This window comes from Pantherophis guttatus, chromosome 2, assembly GCF_059756535.1.
Source record: "Pantherophis guttatus breed Tessera chromosome 2, ASM5975653v1, whole genome shotgun sequence".
NCBI lineage: Eukaryota > Metazoa > Chordata > Lepidosauria > Squamata > Colubridae > Pantherophis > Pantherophis guttatus.
The window spans coordinates 288,262,321-288,281,701 of record NC_142064.1 but is presented as its reverse complement, the minus strand read 5'-3'; the positions used below and the strand labels follow the sequence as shown (position 1 = coordinate 288,281,701).

Below are 19,381 nucleotides of genomic sequence, written 5' to 3'. Positions count from 1 at the left end.
GAACAGAGAGATTGGCTACAACGCTCAAAAGAACAAAAAACTGGTAACGGGAAAATCCGTGGAAGATGTTAGACCCATATTTCTGTTTAGCATTTCTTATTAATTACTGGAGCAGTTCACTTAAAAGGATCCACACAGGGAGTAACTCTATAAATATATGGAGTGTGGAAATTTTTTCAGCAGCCGTGTTTCCCTTACTACTCATAAAAAGATCATGTGGGAGAAACCATATGAATACATGGAGTCAGGAAAGAGCTTTATATAAAGGGAACCATGCAGGAGTAGCCATATCAATGAAGAGTGTGTGGGAAGAGCCTCAACCAGAAGAGCCCAAAAATGCTTTTTCAGAAAGCAAACTTTCTTATTTTGTGCTTGGTGAGCTTGGTTCTTTTCATCAGCACTAACACTGATGATGTTACTTAGTTTGGTAATTAAACATCTGCACACAACTAATCTCAGAGAGCAATGAGGACCCCACAGTATACAAGTAAGTCTAGTACTTATATGGATTATTATCCAAGTTGATCCTTGCATGAAATGTTAGATCATTCTTCTGGTTGAGGTGAAGACACAGATAAAACTCCAAGTGCTTCAACGATCCTCTAAAACAGTGGTTCCCAATGTGGGGCCCATGCCCCACAAGGGGGGCAATTTGATTTTTAATGGGAGCAATTGGAACCTTGTTTAAACCAAGTTAATGGCCTTTTAGGCTTCCTCCTGTGAGTAGTTCACTTTTTGAATAGTAAGAATTATATGTCGGGGGCGGGGGGGATGCCATCAGGATTTTCGAGATGCTTAGGTGAGGCATGGCCAAAAAAAGGTTGGGAACCACTGCTCTAAAAGGATGCAAATTACCAGCTGTCTGCATGGAATATAAAGCCTTCCATTCCTCACTATCCTGTCAGAGATGAAGAAGCTTCTTGGATGAGAAGTGAAATGTCTTCAAAGAAAAAACAAGGAAGTTTGCTTCCTGAAAAAGCAACTTTGAGACTCTTCTGGTTGAGGCTTCCTGCCAGTGAGGACAATTAATCAGTAGAACAGCTTCCCTCCAGAAGTTGTGGGTGCTTCATCACTAGAGGTGTTTTAAGAAGAGACTGGATAACAACTTATACAGGGTTACCTGCTTGAGCAGTGGGTTGGACTAGAACAGTGGTTCTCAACCTTCCTAATGCCGCGACCCTTTAATACAGTTCCTCATGTTGTGGTGACCCCAAACCATAAAATTATTCCTAAAACCATTGAAAATATGTGTTTTCGGATGGTCTTAGGCGACCCCTGTGAAAGGGTCGTTTGACCCCCAAAGGGGTCCCGACCCACAGGTTGAGAACCACTGGACTAGGAGATCTCCTTTCCAGCTTTTATTCTATTCTATAATTCTAGAACGGGAATGGGACCTCCCAGGGGAGTCCTTTAAGCCAATTCAGATGAGCTTCAATCATTAAGAAACAAGAAAAGAAGGAGACAGGACAGCCTCCTTCCTCCTTTCCCCCATTGAAAAAGCTCCCTTTCTAACCTCACAGCTCTATTCCGATTTAAATGATTCAAGATTGCACCAGGGGGCGCCCTCGGATATGAGAAAGGAACATCAGATGCTTCCCCTTTGGGCCACTAGAGGGCTGGCTTTCCAGAGGAGGCTGCGAAGGCAGGGACATCCCTGAGCCTTGCCATTCTAGAACACAGCACTCGCTCTCCTTAACTGTTTGGAACTCTGCAGTGAAAAGGCTGCAGGAGAGATTTGCAGGGGGGAGATCCAGACGTGATGGTGGGTGAGGGCTCTTCCCATGCAAAGAGAGGCTGAGGAGAGAGAGAGAGACACGTGCCCAGGCCTCCTCCGGGTTCAGTCCCAGATCCCATGCAATGATGGAGGAAAGCACCATGCGCTCAAAAATTCAAGCCTGGAACTTCAGGAGCCTCCGATACCAGGAGGCTGAGGGTCCCCGAGGACTTTGCAGCCGACTCCACAATTTTTGTAGGCGATGGCTGAGACCAGAAAAACACACCAAAGCCCAGATGCTGGACCTGGTGGTTTTGGAGCAGCTCCTCTTCCTTCTGCCCCCAGAGATGCAGAGTTGGGTGCGGGGGTGTGGAGCAGAGACCAGCTCCCAGGCTGTAGCCCTGGCAGAAGGTTTCCTCTTGAGCCAGGTGGAAGAGCAGAAGGAGCAGGTTCTTATTACTATTATTTATTGTTATTATTTATTTGTCAACAAGAACAAGGAGACAAGTAACGGTGTAGACATAGACATGGACACATGAAAAGAATTTGGCACAAAGAAAAGGATATAAGTAGGCAAAAGATAGCCATAAACACATAGAATGATTACATATAAATGGGGACAGAAGGACAGGGATGGCAGGCACACTGGTGCGCTTATGCACGCCCTCTTAGGGACCTCTTAAGAAACGTGAAAAGTCCACGGTAGACAGTCTAAGGTAAAAGGTATGGGGGTTAGCGAGACTAACAACAGGATCAGTTAGAGCAGTGTTTCTCAACCTTGGTAGCTTGAAGATGGGTGGACTTCAACTCCCAGACTCCCCCAGCCAGCAGCGCTGGCTGGGGGATTCTGGGAGTTGAAGTCCACCCATCTTCAAGCTACCAAGGTTGAGAAACACTGAGTTAGAGTGTTCCAGACATTTACTACTCTATTGCAGAAGTCGTATTTCCTACCATCAAGATTAGAACGAATTACATTGAGTTTGAATCTATTGATAGCCCTTGTGTAATTACGGTTGAAGTCAAAGTACTCATTAACAGGTAGGACGTTATGGTAAATAATCTTGTGTACTAAGCTTAGGTCGGAACGTAGACTGCATAATTCAAGGCTATCCAGGCCTAAAATTAAGAGGCAAGGTTGAGCTACAGGTGGAAGACCTTCATCTCAAGATGGTTTTAGGGAATAAAGAATGGATTTGAATACTTCACCCCTCCCTATCAGCTATCTCTGTCATTCATAATATGTGACATTGTTCCATTTGTTTCTCACTTCATGTCACTGATGGATATTGGGAGCTTTGAAGTGGTGTTAGCCGCCCAGAGTCCCTTGGGAGTTGGGCGGCATAGAAATATAATTAATTAAATTAAATTAAATTCAGAGAACAAGAATCCATTTTATGTTGTGTGATGTCTGTTGGTTTCTTCTTTTTTTCTTCTATTTCAAGTCCTTCCCTGTGGACATCAGAGATTCTGTGGGAAAGAGGATTCCATTAAACCCCCCTCGGGAGCTGCTTTTCTGGAGGATCCCTCAAGAAGATCGAAGTCAGGACATCTCGGGAGGTAACTGAAGGTTCTCCCATTACCCAGATTTATTTATTTATTTATTTATTATTTTATTTTATTTTATTTTATTTTATTTTATTTTATTTTATTTTATTTTATTTTATTTTATTTTATTTTATTTTATTTTATTTTATTTTATTTTATTTTATTTTATTTTATTTATTTTATTTTATTTTATTTTATTTTATTATTTTATTTTATTTTATTTTATTATTTTATTTTATTTTATTTTATTTTTTTATTTTATTTTATTATTTTATTTTATTTTATTTTATTTTATTTTATTTATTTTATTTTATTTTATTTTATTTATTTTATTTTATTATTTTATTTTATTTTATTTTATTTTATTTTATTTTATTATTTTATTTTATTTTATTTTATTTTATTTTATTTTATTTTATTTTATTTTATTTTATTTTATTATTTTATTTTATTTTATTTTATTTTATTTTATTTTATTTTATTTATATGCCGCCCTATCTTCAACGGACTCAGGGCAGCTCACAACAATAAAATCCACAATAACCACAATACAAAGTTAAAATACCTAATTAAACCAGATAAAAGTTAAAAACCCATATAAAACCCCATCAGTCCAGTCCGGGGATAACTTGAATAACCAAGTTTTTAATTCGCGGCGGAAAATGCTCTCACCTTTGCTATCTCATCTGTGGAATACCTCCTCCTATTTTGTTAATTACGCATTTTAAAATTCTGTCTTCCTCACAGGGAAACATAGAATGAAGTTTTCTGGTCTGCATGATGGAGCTGGAACTGTAGTTGAACCTTCAAATCAAGCAAGTTGGGGAAGTAAGCAAGTAAGACTTGTATTCTGCCTTTCCTTTAGAAGATGAAATTAGTATGCAGAGCACTCTCTCCTTCAATTTTTCCTCCCTTGTTTGTGCTAGATTATGTTGTGTTCTTAAGCAACATGGAAAAGAGAATAGTGGGTTCAAGTTGCTCTCAGCTAGGTTTGCTTCCCTTGAAGACTGCTTTTGGTTTATCATTTCAACCCTCAGAATCTGTTTAGCGAATATTTTTTTAAAGATGACTAGTTAACATGTTCTGCTGGGTACGCTTCCAAATATGAGTTTATAGGAAGTAATTTTTTGAGAAAAAAAGTCTTTCAAGAAACAGGAATAAATATACTCCTTGGCAGTAATAGCTAAACCTTGATGGTGCAGTGGACTAAAGTGCTGTTAAGTACCACTTAGGTGCCAGCTGCCTGCAATTACTGCGAGTTCAAATCTCACCAGGCTCAAGGTTGACTCAGCCTTCCATCCTCCCAAGGTAGATAAAATGGGGACCCGGATTGTGGGGGCAATAAGATGACTTTGTATAAAAAGAACACCGCTTAGAGGGGGCCGAAAGCCCTACTAAGCAGGTATATACCGGCGGGCGGCATTACTATGCGGCGGCGGCGGCTTGGAGGTGCCCTTCATCCCCTCGCCCCTCACGGATCTCTGGGACGCTCTTCGGACGTTTTTTGGGGGTCCTGGAGGTGCCATGGGGAGCCCAGGGTGCCGGTTACGAGCCGGCCGTGGCGGCGCCGGTGGCGCCGGCGCCGGCGGAAGGCAATGGCAGCCACGGATCATCCAGCTGTGGAAAGAACTTGTAGCAGGTGGATGGGGGAATACGGACAGCCTTGCCTTGCCCTCAGGATCACCATCTGCTCTTTTTTGAGCCTTGACCCCTGTTATCCGGGGTTTGTTTGTCATCAGAGCTGAGACTGGGGATTTGGGGAGTTTTTGGGACAGGAGAGGCAGGAGGCTGACCAGGGCTCTATTGGTCGCCTCGGGTGGCTTCTCTCCCCCCCCTTCTTCTCTCAGGTATGTGTGGGTGTTGGCCTTTGATGGCCACCCACCCTGGACTTGGACTAGGTTTTTTTGTCTGCTATCCCTACTTTCGCCCCAGAGAAGAACTTGTGCCTGTGGGATTATCAACATTGTTTCTAATAACTTTACAAATTGCTGGCTTCTTGTGCGACCCCAAACTGGAGGAGAACTGGGCAAAATGGTGTGCAGGTGCTGAGGGGGCTGTTTGTCATCCGCCAGATGAAAGGATGGACTATTGTGACTTTATTGTCGGTGTCATCTGCCCCAGTCACTGTGAGAGGGTGACTGGGATAATTATCCTCCAGACGTGGGGGGATGTCACTGGCCCCTTTCACTGTCGTGAGAGGGCAGTGAACCAGCTCCTGATATGAAGATCTACTTTGACCCAGTATTATTGGACGATCTGGTGAAGCCCTGACCAATTGACTCTCCATCTCTGTTTTTGTGCGATGTTTACGGCTGCTGACCTGCTTGCGCTGCGAGACTCCCCCCTCTCGCAGGTTTGGCCCTCCTCACTATCGAGGGCCTACCTTGATGACGGATTTTGGAATCCCGAGAGGTGGCATGCGGCGAGGAGGGGGTTGTGGGGTTTTTTAGGGAAATTTTTAGATAAGGTTTTAAAGGTTTCTGGGAGGGGGGTGGGTTCGGTGGGTTTGGGGGAGAACCTGTCGGGGAGGAGGCCAGAGCCGGCTGAAGAGCACGGCACTAGAGATGCGGGAACCGGGGTCAAGGTGGGGGTTAGAGCTTGTGTTATGGATGGTCATTACATCAGTACTGTGGGTGGGAGGGGCAGATATGGCGGGAGCAGGGGGCCACATCAGGTTGTGGGAGCACGCGCCCGCTGGCTCCAAGCGGTGGCGCGCTCCGGCCTCCAATGCTCCTCTCGTTCCCCAGGTTGCACAGACCCTCAGGCCCTGGGCCTTCGGCTGATGCTGTGCAACGCCCGGTCCGTGGTAAATAAAGCCCCCGTCATTTGTGATCTTGTTCAGGAGGGGGGAACGGACCTGGCGGGTATTACGGAGACCTGGTTGGGCCAGGAGGGGGGGGTTCCCCTCGTTGAGATGTGCCCACCCGGTTTCCGCGCATTCCATCAGCCGAGGACACAGGGGAGGGGCGGGGGGGTGGCGGTTGTCATTAGAGAAGGTCTTGGTCCGAGGGAGGTCACTGTTCCTCAGACGGCTGGTTGTGAGTCCCTCCTTGTGAAGTGGGGTCATGGGGTGCAGATGGGTGTGCTGGTTACGTACCTGGCTCCCTGCCACGTGACAGCAGCCCTGCCCGAGCTGCTCAACGTTATAGCCGCGGTGGCGGTTGACACCCCCAGGCTTATGGTCATGGGGGATTTTAACCTGCCATCCGTCGGTGAGGCGTCTGAGGTGGCTCGGGAGTTCATGGCTTCCATGACGGCCATGGACCTGACCCAGTTAGTTCATGGCCCTACTCACACGGGGGGAAACACGCTAGACCTGGTTTTTGTCTCTGGTCAGTGGTTGAGTGATCTTGAGATAGGGGATATAGTGATCGAGCCCTTGTCATGGTCAGATCACTCCCTCCTTCGCTTTGACCTTCGAACCGCCGCACCCCGCCGCAGGGAGGCGGAACCACTGAGGTGGTACCGCCCCAGGCGCCTGATGGATCCTGATAGGTTCCAGACGGAGCTTGGGCCATTTCCTGAGGCTCTGGCACACGGCTCGACTGAGGAGCTGGTGGCCGCCTGGGATAGGGCGGCCGCTGGAGCTTTGGATCGGGTCGTGCCTTTGCGGCCTCTGACCCGGCGTCGATCTCGCCTGGCTCCTTGGTTCACCGAGGAGCTGAGGGAGATGAAGCGCCGGAAAAGACGCGTGGAGAGTGGTTGGAGGGCCAGCCATTCTGAATCTGACCGAACACTGGTAAGGTCTCATATTAGGACCTACCTGGTGGCGATAAAAGTGGCGAAGTATAACTATTTTGCCACTCTTATTGCGTCATCAGATAATTGCCCGGCTGCCCTGTTTAGGGTGACCCGCTCCCTGCTCCACCAGGAAGCGCGGGAGGACCCCTTGGAGGGTAGAGCCGAGGATTTTGTACAGTATCTGTATGACAAAATCGCTCAGATTCGGGAACATCTGGACTCTGACTGGGTAGATTCAGCGGGGAGGACAGAGGCAGGTCTTGTGAGTATTATCTGGGAAGAGTTTGATTCTGTGACGCCCGAAGACGTGGACAGGATACTGGGCAGACTGAGCGCAGCCACATGTTTACTGGACCCGTGTCCCTCCTGGTTGGTGCTGGCCTCTCGGGAGGTTACACGAGGCTGGCTCCAGGGGATTATAAATGCTTCCTTGAGTGAGGGTGTCTTCCCTGCCGCCTTGAAAGAGGCGGTGGTGAGGCCTCTCCTCAAGAAACCTTCCCTGGACCCGGCAGTGTTGGCAAATTATCGTCCAGTCTCCAACCTTCGCTTCATTGCGAAGGTTGTTGAGAGTGTGGTAGCGCGACAGCTCCCCCAGTACCTGGATGAATCGTCGTATCTGGATCCGTTCCAGTCGGGCTTCAGGCCTGGGTACAGCACGGAAACGGCATTGGTCGCGTTGGTTGATGATCTCTGGAGGGCTCGGGACAGGGGTTGTTCCTCTGTCCTGGTCCTATTAGACCTCTCAGCGGCTTTTGATACCATCGACCATGGTATCATGCTGCACCGGCTAGAGAAGTTAGGGGTGGGGGGCACCGTCCTACGGTGGTTCTCCTCCTTTCTCTCTGACCGGTCGCAGTCTGTGTTGACAGGGGGGCAGAGGTCGACCCCGAGGCCCCTTGTATGTGGGGTGCCACAAGGGTCGGTCCTCTCGCCCCTTCTGTTCAACATTTATGTGAAGCCGCTGGGTGAGATCATCCGTGGTTTCGGGGTGAAGTACCACCAGTACGCTGACGATACTCAGCTGTACATTTCCACCCCGGACCACCCCAATGATGCCCTTGAAGTGATGTCCCGGTGCCTGGAGGCCGTGCGGATCTGGATGGGGAGAAACAGACTCAGGCTCAACCCATCCAAGACCGAGTGGCTGTGGTTTCCGACATCCCGATATAGTCAGTTGGCGCCATCACTGACTATTGGGGCCGAGTCATTGCCCCCCACGGAGAGGGCTCGCAACTTGGGTGTCCTCCTGGACTCACGGCTGTCTTTAGAAGAGCATATGACGGCCGTGGCCAGGGGGACTTTTTATCAGGTCCGCCTGATTCGCCAGTTGCGTCCCTTTCTGGATCGGGACTCGTTAAATACGGTCACTCATGCTCTTGTCACTTCCCGCTTGGACTACTGCAATGCTCTCTACATGGGGCTCCCCTTGAGGAGCACCCGGAGGCTCCAGCTGGTCCAGAATGCGGCCGCGCGGGTGGTTATGGGAGCGACGTGGCGCTCCCATGTGACCCCCCTCCTGCGCGAGCTGCACTGGCTCCCGGTGGTCTTCCGGGTGCGCTTCAAGGTTTTGGTTACCACCTTTAGAGCGCTCCATGGCATTGGACCGGGGTATCTACGAGACCGCCTTCTGCTACCAATAGCCTCTCACCGACCAGTACGCTCCCATAGAGAGGGGCTCCTCAGGGTGCCGTCGGCCAAACAGTGTCGACTGGCGGCCCCCAGGGGGAGAGCCTTCTCTGTGGGGGCACCTACCATCTGGAACGAGCTCCCCCCAGAGATACGGAAGATCCCGGACCTGCGCACGTTTTGCCGTGCTCTCAAAACTTTTCTATTTCAGCAAGCTGGCCTGGCCTAACTCCCCTCTTTTAAATTCTTAAATTTTAAATTTTTTAATTCGTGATTTTATAAATTGGGTGTTTTAATCTGTGTTTCGGCCGAAATATTTAATAATTTTAAGGGATTTTTAATATTTGTATTGTCTGTATTTTATCTTGGCTGTTCACCGCCCTGAGTCCTTCGGGAGTAGGGCGGTATAGAAATTTGATTAATAAATAAATAAAAATAAATAAATATACAAAAGTATGAAGGCTATTGCTTAACGCATTGTAAGCCGCCCTGAGTCTCCGGAGAAGGGCGGCATATAAATCGAACCAATAAATAAATAAATAAATAAATAAATAAATAAATAAATAAATACCCTTTATTTTTGAATTTTTTTGACTTGGAATTGTGCAAGGGTAATAAAAAATAATTAAAACTCACATTGCTACATTACCATTTTTAAAAAGCCTTGTTTATAACCAGTAGTTTAAAAAAAGTGAATCAGACTAAAAGATAAACCAGACTATTATAATCCAAGTGGCCAGACAGAGCACATAATCAAGGCACTTTTGGCCGACAAAGTAATTTCTAATCTTCTGATTTGCACCTAGATTTGACTATGAAACAATCCAGCTTTGCAAAGGCTGAGAAATGCCCTTCCCATGGAATTTTCTTTTTTTCTCCCGTTTAGCCAGTGAGAGAAAAAATGGGATTACTTTACTGAAAGGCACTGAAAGTTCTGTAGAACCAGTCAAGTTGATTACACTGCCCCAAATATTCCTTCAATCAAAGGTTTTCAGTTCTGTTTATTTTCTCACCTAAACCTTGGAATCTAACCCAAGTACAGCCATTCAACTTGGTGCATAACTTTACTTTGGGAATTTGTGAACAAATGGAACACATCTATCAAATACTCCTTGGCCTTTTCTGTCTTTCTTTTCTTTCTTTCTTTTATTAAATTTATATACCTATGGCTTAGGCCCGGGGTACTTGCAGGACCATCTCCAGCCGTTCTCCCATCATCCTGTGCGCTCTCACAGAGTCGGCCTCCTCAGGGTGCTGTCGGCCAAACAATGTCAGCTGACGACCCCCAGGGGGAGGGCGTTCTCTGTGGGAGCCCCGACCCTCTGGAATGGATTGCCCACTGAGCTCAGGACAGCCCCCGACCTTCTTTCCTTCTGTCACGAGCTGAAGACGTGGCTCTTCCGCCAATTAAACTGATCCGTTTGGGGGTACACTGGTATAATTTTAAATCGTTTTTAATTGGGTTACTGATTTTAATTTTGTATTGTATTGTGATTTGTATTGAAGTTGTCATTTTGTAAGCCGCCTTGAGTCCCTAGGGAGAAAGGCGGCATATAAATTGCAATAAATAAATAAAATAAATAAATATACCGCCCTACTCCCGAAGCACTCAGGGCGGTGAACAGACACAGAATAAAATACATAAATACAAAAGTTAGAAACAATTTAAAACCAAATTAAATAATTTAGCCCAAGACAATTAACAATCCCAATAATTTAAAACAAATTAAAATTTCAGTTTAAAAATTTAAAAGAATTTTCTGTCTTTCTTTTCCCATGTTCAGGGGGGCCTTGTGACATTCAAGGAGGTGGCTGTGAATTTTTCTGAGGAGGAGTGGTCTCAGTTGGATCCTGACCAAAAATTGCTGCATTGGGAAGTCATGCTGGAAAATCATAGGAACCTGGCCTTTCTGGGTAAGGGTTGCTACTGTCCACTCAGAATGGGAAGATGTTCTATAGTTAGATGCCATTTTTGCTACCGGTTCTCCGAACCACCCGCCTCTATCGCTACTGGATCAAGCGATCCGGTCCGAACCGGGAGCATTTCACCCCTGGATCAGGGGTGTCAAACTGGCGGCCTGTGGGCTGGATGCATCGCACAGGCCACATCCAGCCCAGCTCCGCCAAAGAGGAAAAACATCGTGAAATGTCACATGATGGCAACATGACACGGCAAGTTTGACACCAGTGACTTAGATGCTTCCTATGACATTTTTTTATCTGTATTTTTCCATTTTTATTTCAATTTATCAGTGACAAATTAACTTCTTGACTTGAAGAGATACTCAACCTCACACTGATTTCAGCTTTTTCAGCCCAGATGCTTCCCTATCTGTGCTGAGAAGAATTGTCATGTCTTCAGGCTCTTGGGTTAATGGCTTTTCTTTCTTTTCATTTCTGTCTTGAACGTTGGGATTAGGGGCTAAAGTCAGTGATGGTGACTCTATGACTCATGTGTCAAAGATGACACACCAGAAAGTTTGGGGGACACGCTGCCCATCCAGGGAGCACCGGGCTGCGGGGCAATCACACCATTCCCCAAGCATCACACAGATTGTGGGATGATGCAAGGCAGCCTTTTTGAGTGAAAATGATAGGGATAGGGCAGAAGTTGAGACCCAAGCCTCTACTTTAAGCCTAGCCTTCGTGCTGCTATTGAGTTCAGGGTGGCCTAAATGGAAGAGAGAGAAATTGTTTTTCTTTTGATGGGGGTGGGTGGGAGGGGATATATGTTACATAAGCAGGGTCAAGCATTTTCTGAATTTTTGATTTTCCAAGTCCAGAATAGAATAGAATAGCAGAGTTGGAAGTGACCTTGGAAGTCTTCTATCGTGTTTTCCCGAAAATATGACCCACCCGAAAAGAAGCCCTATTATATTTTTGAACACATGCGCTAAAATTAAGCCCTAACCCCAAAATTAGCCCTAATTAAGAGCCCGCCCATCCTGGGGTGCAGAGGGTGGGGCGAGGCACACAGGTAAAAATTAAGATAGGGTGGGGATGGGGGGTGGAACTGCCCTACTTACCAGGCCTCGCACACCCTGACACCTGCCTCACCTTGAAGGCCCACTTCTCTTGTGGCTGCTTGCCGCCGCTCGCATGCATCATCCCCGGTCTCCATTTCATTGTCGGAGCCTTCCGGAAAGCCCTCTGCAGTCAAGGAACAAGGTCCAGATTGATGCGTGCTTTGCCCCCCGGCCTCCATTTTTCTGTCAGGGCCTTCTGGAAAGCTCTCTGCAGCTGAGAAACGGGCTCTGGATTGATGCACGCAGCACCTCCTGGCTTCTATTTTGCCTTTAGATGCCTTCCAGAAAGCTCTCTGTAGCTGATGAAAGCTCCAGATCGATCCGAATCGCTGATTCGTTGCTTGATTATCTTTTCCAGAATCACAGTCACTTACCATTTTCTTCCCTATTTTAACTTGTGTTCCTAATCTGTTTTTTTGTGGTGCTGTTTTTGATAGGTTGCTCTGTTTTTTTCCTTTGTGTAAGACAGATGCAAAAAACAAGTTAAGTAGTTCTGCTTTCTCCCTGTTGCTTGTCACCTTCTTGCCACTTTCTCCCAGCAATGGACCAATTGTTTCTTTGACTTTTTTCTTGTTTTTAACATGTTGGAAGAAGCTTCTTTTGTTATTTTTTACTTTTGTCGCAAGTCTTTGTTCATTGTGAGCCTTAGCTTTCCTCACTTCATGTTTGCAGTCTCGGGCTCTTTGCTGATATTCTGCCTTAGTTTTGTTTGTTTGTTTGTTTGTTTGTTTATTTATTTGTTTGTTTGTTTATTTATTTATTTATTTATTTATTTATTTATTTATTTATTTATTTATTTATTTATCATATTTGTATACCGCCCTACTCCCGGAGGACTCAGGGCGGTGAACAGCCAAGATAAAAATACAAAGAACATACAACATACAAAGAACATACAAAAGTTAAAAATGTGCCCCTCTTTCCACTTTTTATACTTGTCCTTTTTGTCTTTCAATTCGTCAGCGAGCTCTCTATGCAGCCATGCTGGGTTTTTTTTGAGAGCTATTATTCTTCTTCTTCATAGGTACTGTGCTAGACTGGGTTTTTATAATCTCACTTTTCAAAATTTCCCAAGCTTCTCGGGTTGTTTTCCCCTTGAGGATTCTCATCCATGGAATCCTTCCCAAGATCTCTCTAAGTTTATTGAAATTAGCTCTCTTAAAGTCCAAGACTCTAGTTTGACTTTGTTCTATTGCTTGTGCTTGCATAATGTTGAATTCCAATATTGCATCCCCCCCACCCCAAGGTTTCTGTAGCTTCAACAAGTCCAAATATTTCATCCTCACCGAGCTAAATGATGCCATTTTCCCATTGGAAACATTGTGTTGAGGGTTAATAGAACTACCTCTGTTTCTTGTTTTTCTGTAGCTATGTGATTTTGGCAAGAGAATAGTACTGGGAAATTCGTTTGGATAGGGGGGAAAAGGGACTTTCAATTCTCATAGGTCTCTGCTACAATTAATCTACTCCAATGTATCTCAGGTTACCTCATAATATGGATTATGCCTTAAGTCAAAGCTGACTTTTATATATATGAATGACTTCCTACACTTCGATCTTTTTTACTAATACTGCTACCATTTTCATTTTTCTTTTCCTTTGAAGATGATAATAGGCAGGAAAGTCAAGATTCCTGTGAACTGTTCCAAGTGATCAATGCTGGAGAAGGAATGGAGAAGTCTGCAATTCAAATGGAAGTAGAAAGCCATGAGAGAAAGCAATCAAATGATCAGAGTCAGGAAAACTCATCTTCCATTGATGCTCTAACGCAAGACTTTCTTGCCCCAAAAGTGAAAACAAGGAAACAAGATTTTGGGAAAAGTATGAAGCAAATCAAAGCTAAATTACATGGAAATGAACACTATCCAATCCAAAACAAAGGAGAAGATGCTATACGAAGACGTAATGGAAAAGATTACACTTTCATGCTTTCTCCTGGAAATAGGTCTGTTACATCTCAAAAAGAGATCCATGCAGAAGAGAAGCCTTATAAATGTGTGGAATGTGGAAAGAGTTTTAAAAATAATGGCCAACTTACTTCCCATAAAAGGATTCTCACAGAGGAGAAGCCATACAAATGCAGAGAATGTGGAAAGAAGTTCAGAGGATGTAGCAATCTTATTTCTCATAGAAAGATCCACATAGGAGAGAAGCCCTATAAATGCATGAAGTGCGGAAAGAGCTTCACTTATAGTAATTCTCTTACTTCCCATTACTGGATCCACACAGGGGAGAAGCCACATAAATGTGTGGAGTGTGGAAAGGGCTTTACTCGTAAAAGTAATCTTGATATACATGAAAGGATCCACACAGGGAAGAAGCCACATCAATGTCTGGAGTGTGGAAAGAGCTTTGCTATTAAAAGTAATCTTACTCGCCATAACAGGATCCACACTGTGGAGAAGCCATACAAATGCACAGAATGTGGAAAGAGTTTCCATGAAAATGGATCACTTATGTTACATAAAGGGACCCACACAGGAGAAAAGCCATATAAATGCATGGAATGTGGAAAGTCCTTTACTCTGCGTCATCATCTTACTTCCCATAAAAGAATCCACATGGGAGAGAAACCATATTTATTTATTTATTTATTTATTTCGAATTTATATACCGCCCTTCTCCCGGAGGACTCAGGGCGGTGTACAGCCACAAATAAGAAACATAAAATACAAACATTAAAAACAATTAAAAGAATATATATCTATTTGGCCCCATAATTTAAAAAGTGACAAACCAATTAAAAACATTTAAAAAATTTTTAAGCCAGCCCGGCTTGCTGGAAAAAGAGTTTTAAGGGCACGGCGGAAGGCACTGAAGTCTTGGATTCTCCTTATCTCTGGGGGCAGCTGATTCCAGAGGGTAGGATCCCCCACGGAGAAAGCCCTCCCCCTGGGGGTCACCAGCCTACATTGTTTGGCTGATGGCACTCCGAGGAGGCCCTCTCTGTGGGAGCGCACAGGTTGATGGGAGGTCATCGGTAGCAGCAGGCGGTCTCGAAGATAACTAGGTCCTGTGCTTTAAAGGTGGTAACCAAAACCTTGAAGCGCACCTGGAAGACCACTGGGAGCCAGTGCAGCTCACGCAGGAGAGGTGTTATATGGGAGCGCCATGCAGCTCCCGTAACTACCCGCGCGGCCGCATTCTGGACCAGTTGGAGCCTCTGGGTGCTCTTCAAGGGGAGCCCCATGTAGACAGCGTTACAGTAGTCCAGGTGAGAGGTGACGAAGGCGTGAGTGACTGTGCACAGGGAATCCCGATCAAGAAAGAGCCGCAACTGGTGGATCAGGCGAACCTGACAAAAGGTCCCCCTGGCTACAGCCGTCAGATGTTCCTCCAAGGACAGCTGCGTATCCAGGAGGACTCCCAGATTGCGAGCCCTCTCCGCGGGGGCCAAAGACTCACCCCCAATAGTCAGTGATGGAGTAACTGACTATATCGGGATGCCAGGAATCACAGCCACTCAATCTTGGAAGGGTTGAGCTTGAGCCTGTTCCTCCCCATCCAGACCTGAACAGCCTCCAGGCACTGGGACATCACTTCAACGGCATCGTTGGGGTATCCTGGGGTGGAGATGTACAGCTGGGTGTCATCAGCGTACTGGTGGTACTTCACCCCAAAGCCACGGATGATCTCGCCCAGTGGCTTCACATAAATGTTGAACAAAAGGGGCGAGAGGATCGACCCCTGAGGCACTCCACAAATGAGAGGCCTTGAGGTCGACCTCTGCCCCCCTGCCAACATGAACTGCGACCGGTCTGAGAGAAAGGAGGAGAACCACCGTAACACGATGCCCCCATCCCCAACTCTTCCAACCGGTGCAGCATGATACCATGGTCGATGGTATCAAAAGCCGCTGAGAGGTCTAACAGGGCCAGAACAGAGGAGTAACCCCTGTCCCAAACCCTCCAGCGACCAATGCCGTTTCTGTGCTGTGCCCAGACCTGAAACCTGACTGGAACGGATCTAGATAAGATTTTTCCTCCAGGAATTGTGGAAACTGTCGCGTGACCACACTCTCAACAACCTTCGCCACAAAGCGAAGGTTGGAACCAGGACGATAGTTGGCTAATACTGCCAGGTCCAGGGAGGGCTTCTTGAGGAGAGGCCTCACCACGGCCTCTTTCAAGGCAGCGGGGAAGTGACCCTCACTCAACATAGCGTTGATAATTCCCTGGAGCCAGCCTCGTGTAACCTCCCAGGAAGCCAGTACTAACCAGGAGGGACAAGGCTCAGTAAACATGTGGCCACACTAAGTCTCCCCAAAATCCTGTCCACATCATCAGGAGTCACAGAGTCAAACTCTTCCCAGATAACATTCTCAAGACTATTCCTCGTCACCCTGCCCAAATCTACCCAGTCAGAGTCCAAATCCCCCCGGATCTGAGCGATTTTGTCATACAGATATTGTCCGAAATCCTTGGCCCTGCCTTCCAGGGGGTCCTCCCACACTCCCGGATGGAGCAGGGAGCGGGTCACCCTAAATAGGGCGGCTGGACGATTCTCTGATGACGCAATAAGAGTGGAAAAATAGTTACACTTTGCCACTTTTATTGCCACTAGGTAGGTCTTAATATGCGACCTTACCAGTGTTTGGTCAGATTCAGCGAGACTGGCCCTCCAACCGCTCTCCAGGCGTTTTTTCCGGCGCTTCATAACTGGATCAGTTATGTTACATAAAAAGACCCACACAGGAGAAAAGCTTTATAAATGCATGGAGTGTGGAAAGTCCTTTACTCTGTGCCACCATCTTCCTTCCCATAAAAGAATCCACATGGGAGAGAAATAATATAAATGTGTGGAGTGTTGAAAAGACTTTATTGACAGACGTCAACTTATTTCCCATAATTGGATACATACAAGGAAGAAGCCAAATGTAGAGAGTGTGGCAAATCTGTGACTTGTGTCAAAGATGACACTGCACAAAATTTGGGGGACATGTCACCCATCCAAGGAGCACCAGGATAACTCAAAATAATACAACACACAGCCATTAATGTACTCACAGTTTAGACATTAATGGCCATGTGTTGCATTATTTTGAGCGGACAGCACATTTACACTGTTTTACTAACTCTATACTCACTACTTTTCATTGTAGCCTAGTGTCATTTCTTCAGTGTTGTCACATGAAAAGATATACTTAAATATTTACAAAATGGGAGGGTGTGCACTCCTGTGACATACTCTCTCTCTCTCTGTGTATTCCTACAATTTGATCTTTTTTACTAATACTGCTACCATTTTCATTTTTCTTTTCCTTTGAAGATGATAATGGGAAGAAAAGTCAAGATTCCTGTGAACTGTTCCAAGTGATCAATGCTGGAGAAGGAATGCAATTCAAATGGAAGCAGAAAGCCATGAGAGAAAGCAATCAAATGATCAGAGTCAGGAAAGCTCATCTTCCATTGATGCTCTAACGCAAGACTTTCTTGCCCCAAAAGTGAAAACAAAGAAAAAAGATTTTGGGAAAAGTATGAAGCAAATCAAAGCTAAATTACATGGAAATGAACACTATCCAATCCAAAACAAAAGAGAAGATGCTATAAGAAGACATAACGGAAAAAATTACACTTTCATGCTTTCTCCTGGAAATAAGTCCCTTACATCTCAAAAAGGGATCCATGCAGAAGAGAAGCCTTATAAACGTGTGGAATGTGGAAAGAATTTTAGAAATAGTAGCCAACCCCATGAATTGATCAATACAAGACAGAAGGCATTTAAATGTATACAATGCGGAGCGAGCTTTCAAAGGAATTGTAATCTTGCCATCCATAAAAGAATCCACACAGGGGAGAAGCCATATAAATGTCTGGAGTGTAGAAAGAACTTTGCTGATAAAAGTAATTTTACTCGCCATAACAAGATCCACACTAGGGAGAAGCCATACAAATGTATGGCATGTGGAAAGGACTTTGCTTGTAAAAGTAATCTTACTCGCCATAACAAGATCCACACTAGGGAGAAGCCATACAAATGTATGGCATGTGGAAAGAGCTTCCGTGAAAATGGATCACTCATGTTACATAAAAGGACCCACACTGGAGAAAAGCCTTACAAATGCATGGATTGTGGAAAGACCTTTACTCGAAGCAATCATCTTACTTCCCATATAAAGATCCATACACGGGAGAAGCCATATAAATGTGTGGAGTGTGGAAAGAATTTTTTTGCGAAAATGGATCCCTTACGTTACATAAAAGGATCCATGAAGGAGAAAAGCCTTATAAATGCATGGAGTGTGGAAAGGGCTTCAGCTGAAAGGGCGATCTTAGTTGCCATCTAAGGATACACATAGGAGAAGGTATATAAATGTGTGGAGTGTGGAAAGAGCTTCAGTCATAATGGTTCCCTTACGTTTCAAAAGGATTCCTACAGAAGAGAAATATAAATCTGAGAAGCTTTGAGAGAGCGTCAAGTGTTTTGCAATAAACATATGTATTTGTCTGAGAATCCATATGCAGCATCTTTTTTCGCAAATATTTCTCCATAAGAGAGACAATCTTCAAGGAAAGAGAATGGGCATTAGTCTTCTGGCTTTTGAAAATATCTAAATATCCATTTTGCTTGGGGCGTTCAGAAGAATGTGCAGTTGTGAGGCTGGTTAGTGCTCTGAAGGCCTTTGCCTCCCTTTTAAATAAATATTATTAATCAAATTTTAGCTATCCTTGCTTCTATTTAAAGTTTTATATTCAGTTTTTATGTTTTTCGCATTTTATCTGTATGCCGCCCAGAGTCCCTTTGTGAGGAAGATTGGTAGTTTCTAAATTGTGATAGACAGACTGATAGGTAGGTAGGTAGATAGATGAAGAGAGAGAGAGATTATATAGATCTATAGATTATATAGATTATATAGATAGATGATATATTGATAGATAGATGATGATAGACAGACAGACACAGGGATAGGGAGAGAGATAGGGAGAGACAGACGCAGAGATAATTATAGGGTGCCCTTTGCCAAACTCTCCTTTGTAAGGTCAGAATAACAGAATTGGAACGAACTTGGAAGTCTTCTAGTCCAACTCCATCCTCAGGCAGAAAACCCTATACCATTTCAGACAAATGATTGTCCAATCTAATAAAAACTTCCAGTTTTGGAGCATCCACAACAGGAGTGTCAAACTCACGTCGTCACGTAATTGTCATTGCAACTTTTCCCCCCCTTTGCTAAACCGGGGATGGGGATGGCTAGTGCGTGATGCATCCAGCGTACAAGTCACAAGTTTGACACCCCTGTTCCATAACTTCTGGAACAGGAGGCAATTTGTTCCACTGATTAATTGTTCTGTCAGGAAACTTCTCCTTAGTTCTAGGTTGCTTCTCTCCTTGATTAGTTTCCACCCATTGCTTCTTGTCCAATCCTCAGGTGCTTTGGAGAATAGCTTGACCCTCTCTTCTTTGTGGCAACCCCTGAAATATTGGAACACTGCTGTCATGTAATCCTTAGTCCTTCTTTTAATTAAACTACAGATGCCCAATTCCAGCAACCATTCTTTATATGTTTTAGCCTCCACTCCCCTAATCATCTTTGTTGCTCTTTTTTTTTTTTTTAATTTGATTTATATGCCGCCCTTCTCCGGAGACTCAGGGCGGCTTACAGTGCGTTAAGCAATAGCCTTCATACTTTTGTATATTTATACAAAGTCAGCTTATTGCCCCCACAAACTGGGTCCTCATTTAACCTACCTTAGAAAGGATGGAAGGCTGAGTCAACCTTGAGCCTTGG

General features: G+C 45.0%; 1 pseudogene across 1 annotated transcript; it reads left to right on the top strand.

Annotated features, from left to right (window-relative positions):
- Positions 1–1,720: 1,720 nt before the first annotated feature.
- Positions 1,721–18,054, top strand: LOC117662540 (uncharacterized; annotated as a pseudogene). Its single transcript, XR_015731847.1, has 7 exons — positions 1,721–2,163; positions 3,157–3,271; positions 4,007–4,095; positions 10,411–10,540; positions 13,258–14,213; positions 16,343–16,392; positions 17,407–18,054. The product of XR_015731847.1 is annotated as an uncharacterized LOC117662540 (transcript).
- Positions 18,055–19,381: the final 1,327 nt, after the last annotated feature.